This window comes from Colobus angolensis, unplaced genomic scaffold (genome assembly GCF_000951035.1).
Source record: "Colobus angolensis palliatus isolate OR3802 unplaced genomic scaffold, Cang.pa_1.0 Scaffold37, whole genome shotgun sequence".
In the NCBI taxonomy this organism is placed as follows: Eukaryota; Metazoa; Chordata; class Mammalia; order Primates; family Cercopithecidae; genus Colobus; species Colobus angolensis.
Window position 1 is genome coordinate 7,468,464 of NW_012117043.1, and position 5,258 is coordinate 7,473,721.

Sequence of the window (5,258 nt, forward strand, 5' to 3'; positions counted from 1 at the left end):
TACTCCCAGGTTTACAACCCAACACAGTGAGGCATTTGAGATGGTTATCCTTCACACGATTTTAGTTTTGATGAAAACAACAACAACTAACATTTTGGTGTGTAATTGCTTACAAGCCCCTGTAACCATTTTAATCCCATTCTTATAAGATGTCATGAAATTATGTCTCAGAGAGGTGAGACAGCTTCTCCAATGTCCCACAACTAGAAATGGTGGAGCTATATTTCTGCACCAGCCTGAATGCCTAAGGCTAATTCAATGGTGCATTCCTGACTTGCCTCCTAGTCCAGTTTCAGAGACCCATGGGTATTTGTCAAGTTCTGAAGCAAATAGATTGCATCATCTGAGCTAGTATAGGAAGACCTATACTTCTTGCTGGCCTTACTCCTGCTGAGTTCTACCTGGATTCTGTCCTTGGAGCTCTAGGAAGCCCCAGGGGGCTGGAAGGGTATGGGTCCCTTCAGTTCACAGTTCTCAAAATAGTGAGGGCTGATCCCTGAGCAAGCCCATTTTTTTTTGAAGTCTGTGGTGGGACGTGATCTCATGGGGGAGCAGGTCCCCAGGGAAGAGTGAGGTTAAAGAAAGCCAGACTGGGAATGACCTCCGAACACTGGCCTCTCCCTCCTGACCTCCATCCATCACTGCTTCCCTCTCCCGGCGTCTCCAATCTCCTGGGGGATGGCTGTCTCCTCCTTTCTTTTCTCTTTAGCATCACGGAGGATGACTCAAACACTGCCTAAGGGCACCAAAGGCATCCACAAATTGGTCCCAATCCCAGCTAATGAGGAAGGCAAGAGAGGAGACAGGCAGGCTGGGTCCTGTGGCTTTGGGCTGTGAGAGGAGGGGAGATGGGGGCAGCCAGCTAGGCCCTCCTCTGACCCCACACAGCCTGGAGGCCTGAGGCCCGAGGCCCCATACCCTGGGCATGCGGATCAGGCTTCTCTGAAATATCTTCTCTTCCAAACCAGTAAATAAACAGATCTGTCTCCAACCTTCCTCCCTCTTTCCATAGTCACGCTTACCCACATGAGATCAAGTGGCTCTGGTGGTATAGAGAAGTTAAAAGCACATCTTTCATTCAGAGCCCAGAAGATCTTAGTTTCCATTCCAGCTTGTGGGCCCCAGCATAAGCCACTTGATGTCTCTAAGCTTCAGTCTTCTCATCTGTGGAATGGACCCAGTATTATCTGTTTTGGAGAGCTGTGAAGTAGAGGCTAGTTCAGATACGTGAATTACCTGGAACCCAATCCTTCAGGAAGTGATGTCTTTTATTATTTTAAACAAGCTCCTTTCCCTGATTCCACCTCTATCTCCCAACACACACATTTAGAGCAGGCAACTACAGCACTGACACAAATCCCAAGACCCATTTTTCAAATCATTGCCTTTCTTTTAAAATTGATCGTAATATGACTTCTTGTAATGCTGGGACCCTGCCCTCCCAGGCCAAACTGCAACATCAGCATCACTGATTAAATGCTCTTAGTGTCAAATTGGTGCAGCCCGCTTTCTCGAATGACATGAGTGTGGGGGAGGGGAAATACTAGCCAAATAATGGTCAAGGTTGTTCTGAGGTCTTCCATGCTAACTCTTTCCTTTCCCCATCACTAAGTAATCTCTTCTAATTTAAGGTGGTCTCCTCGGTTGATAAACTCAGCTGACTTCCGTTTTTTTTCACGCCTGGCTTGAAGTCGGAAATTATATTGGTAAGTTTCACTACGGTGGATGTTATTAATGTGCTTAATGGGCACTCAAGGCAGTTTAAAGATCTTAGCCTTTGCACTGTGCCTTTATCCCACCCTGGGGGTAAATAATGGAGATGCTAACACAGTCTGTAAAGGGGAAAGAGCAGAGGTGGCCTGCCTGCTTCACAGGGGCAGGATGCTTTGATGGCCTGTCTGCAGGTGGGTGATGAAATCGGCTTCCCTCATTTTTATATCCTTTTCAAAAGGCCAATTCTCCCAACACAATGCACATTTCCAAGTCGTTTTTAATTTGGCATGAAAGTGTCTTCTTTATCCCAGACTAGAGGCAGCGGAGTTAATGGGAAACACACATCTGGGCAGCTGTGCTCTCTCGAGTGAGGAGGTGAGCACTAGGGGCAGGAGTGTGGTGAAGGATTAAAGATAATGACACTCAGCCCCCATCAACCTACAGTGTTTAATCCATCACACTGGAATTGTAAGTTTTCGGTGCTATCTGTGGCTCCTATGAGTGGCTGTAGATTCCTTCCTTTTCCTTCACGGAGGTGAGGTATGGGGTGGTGGGAGTGTCAGTTAACTTTTTGGTGCTCTTTAATTCTTGACCCCAGGCAATGGGGGGCATTCTCCTTGAGCTCTCTACTAAGGGAGTCCAAACTGTTTCCTAGATGTCCCCTCCTTTGCTGTAGACATTCCCTATGCCTGACATGGAGGATGGGCATGAGTGCTAAGATGGGGGCATTTGGCAAGAGGATAATGAGGTAGGCTCTGAACACATCCATGCTGGGCTTTCAAGATTCTCCATAGTCTGTTTTAATTCCTTTCTCTGATGAGATTCTTGGTGTTTGAATTTAAATTTAGTGTGCATTTGTATCCAAGACGAGCAGGCAGTGGCCCTGATAGACAAATTTATGTTGATAGTGGCCTTGTCCATGAATGCCTTAAGTTCTCTGCATAAACTTGCTCCATCATTATGTTGGTCTCAAGTTTTAGGCATACTTTTACCATATTTCAGTTTGTATATTATTTTTAAAAACTGTTCTTTAAGGCTGACATGGGTAGCCTAAGGAACCCTGGGGTCTATGAATTCCTTGGAATTGTCTATAAAAAATGTGTGTGCTCATGGCTTTCATCAGATTCTTAAAGGAATCTCAAAAGCTAAAATTAGGGTATCATACATCCCCATTTGCTTGAGACAGTCCAGTTTACACCAGTTGTCCTGGTGTAATTGTTAATAGCAACTCTTCACTCATAAAAGTGTCTTGGTGTGGATGATAAGTTACAGTCTATCCTCATTCTTTGCAGATTTCCTATTTGTGAATTTCCCATTGCTAAAATTTATTTGCAGTCCCAAAATCAACACCCAGAGTGCTTTTGTGGCCATTTACTGGCCTATGTAGAGTGGCAAAAAATTGAGTTGTCTGATATGTATGTTTCAACTGAGGTCGAACTAGGTGATACTTTATTTTCTTGTTTCAGCGCTCATATTGTAAACAAGTGTTCCTTTCATGGTCTATCTATTACCATGTTTTTCGGCATGGTCTTGATTTTGCTGCTTGAAATGGCCTTCAGGCATAGTGCTGAAGTGCTGTCTAGTGTTTCTAGGCACAGGAAGATGTGATGTGCCTTGCAAAGAAAACAAAAGTGTTAGATAAACTTCATTAAGGCATGAGTTATAGTGTTTTTGGCCATGAGCTCAATGTTAATGAGGCAACAGTGTATTAAACAAGGTGTCCGTATTGGTCAACGTTCTCCAGAGAAATGGAACCAATAGGATAGCAAGCTAACTAGCTACCTAGCTAGATAGATAGAGGAGATTTAGTATAGGAATTGACTCATGTAGTTATGAAAGCCAAGAAGTCCCGTGATCTGCTGTCTGCAAGCTAGAAACTCAGGAAGCCAGTGGTGTAATTCAGCCTGAGACTGAAGGCCTGAGAATTCCAGGGACCAGTGGTGTAAGTCTGAGTCTGCCCTAAACCTGGAGAACCAGGAGTGCTGATGACCAAGGACAAGAGAAGATGGATGTCTCAGTTCAAGCAGAGAGAGCAAATTCACCATTTTTCAACTTTTTTGCTCTATTTAGGTCCTCAATGAATTCAGTGATTCCTATTCACAGTACAGAATAGGTCTTCTGTACTCAGTCTACCAATTTAAAGGCCAATCTTGATTGTGGTGATCATTTCACAATGTACAAATATATGAAAACATCTGTACCTATGTATCTATCTATCTATCCATCCATCTAGCCATCCATCCTTTTAATTTGTCAATTATACTTCAATAAAGCTTGAAAATATTATACACGAACAAGCAAACAAGCACTAATCTCTTCTGGAAGCACCCTCACAGACACATCTAGATTTTTACCAGCTATCTGGACATCCCTTAGCTCAGCCAAGTTGACACATAAAGTTAATCATCAAACGTCTACCCCTCGTCAATGTGGCACCAATATGCGTCTCCTTAAACCATACTTAATCTCCAAATAAAGACAGTAACAAGGTCATAATTCCAAGATGATGCAACTGTCCTGCTTACAACTGAAGATGCACTTATCCCTTCCGCAGAAGAGGAGGTAAAGTCTTTGAGTGATGTTTGTGCTTTTCTCGATACCTTGTGATTTAAATACTATGTTATAAAATTAACAAGACTTAAATACTGATATAAAGTCAATATGTCTTATGTTATATGATAAGGAAATAAGAGAGGAAAGAAAGCAAAGGTGTCGGATACACACACACACACACACACACACAAATATATTCATAACAAAATAAGGTAGAAATACTCCTGGTAATTACAGTTCTTGTTTCTGTAACTGGTCATATGACTATAGCTGGTAATTGTAACCACCTTCTTCACTACGCATTCTGTATTTTTTTGCCTTTAGCCAGCACCTCAGCTGGTCATAGTTTTGTACCTAGCAAGGTGGCCCAAATCTTTATTCCTAAGGGGTCTGGATCATTAGTAGTCCTGCTTGGATTGGGTTTTCATTTTCTATTGACCTTTTCACAGGACATGGTAATGCTAAGAGACGCCCCAAAGGATTTCCTGTATTCCTTACATTTTCTTACTTCCATTATGGGATAATAGTCCAGTTTCTCTCTGGTAGTTCCAGCCAATCACCCAAGCCAACACCATAACTACTTTCTTTGCCTGTTGACTCAGAGGTATGAGGAGTCCAAAGTGGCCAGGTGACAGGCAGTTTCAACTTCAAGTTCAATGGAATCACTGTTGTGTCTCCTGGTGAAAGCATTCCTGTCTCTGGAACTAAGGCCTCTAGGCCAGCAAGGCATAAAAGGTATGGGAACAGGAAGCAAAAATTTTGTTAGGTAGTGACTATGGGTAATAGTGAGTAGTGCTACTCCCATTTTCACCCCTTGATTCTTGGACTCATGAACCCTGGCTATCAATAACAGCACCATATATCAGACACCGATTCAAAGCACAGACAGCTTTCTGAAGAACATTGTTCCATTCCTGCAAAGTACTACTCTCCACCTGGTTGGCACTGTAAATGAGTCTTCAAAATATCATTCTTTTGTTCAATCAAGCCAG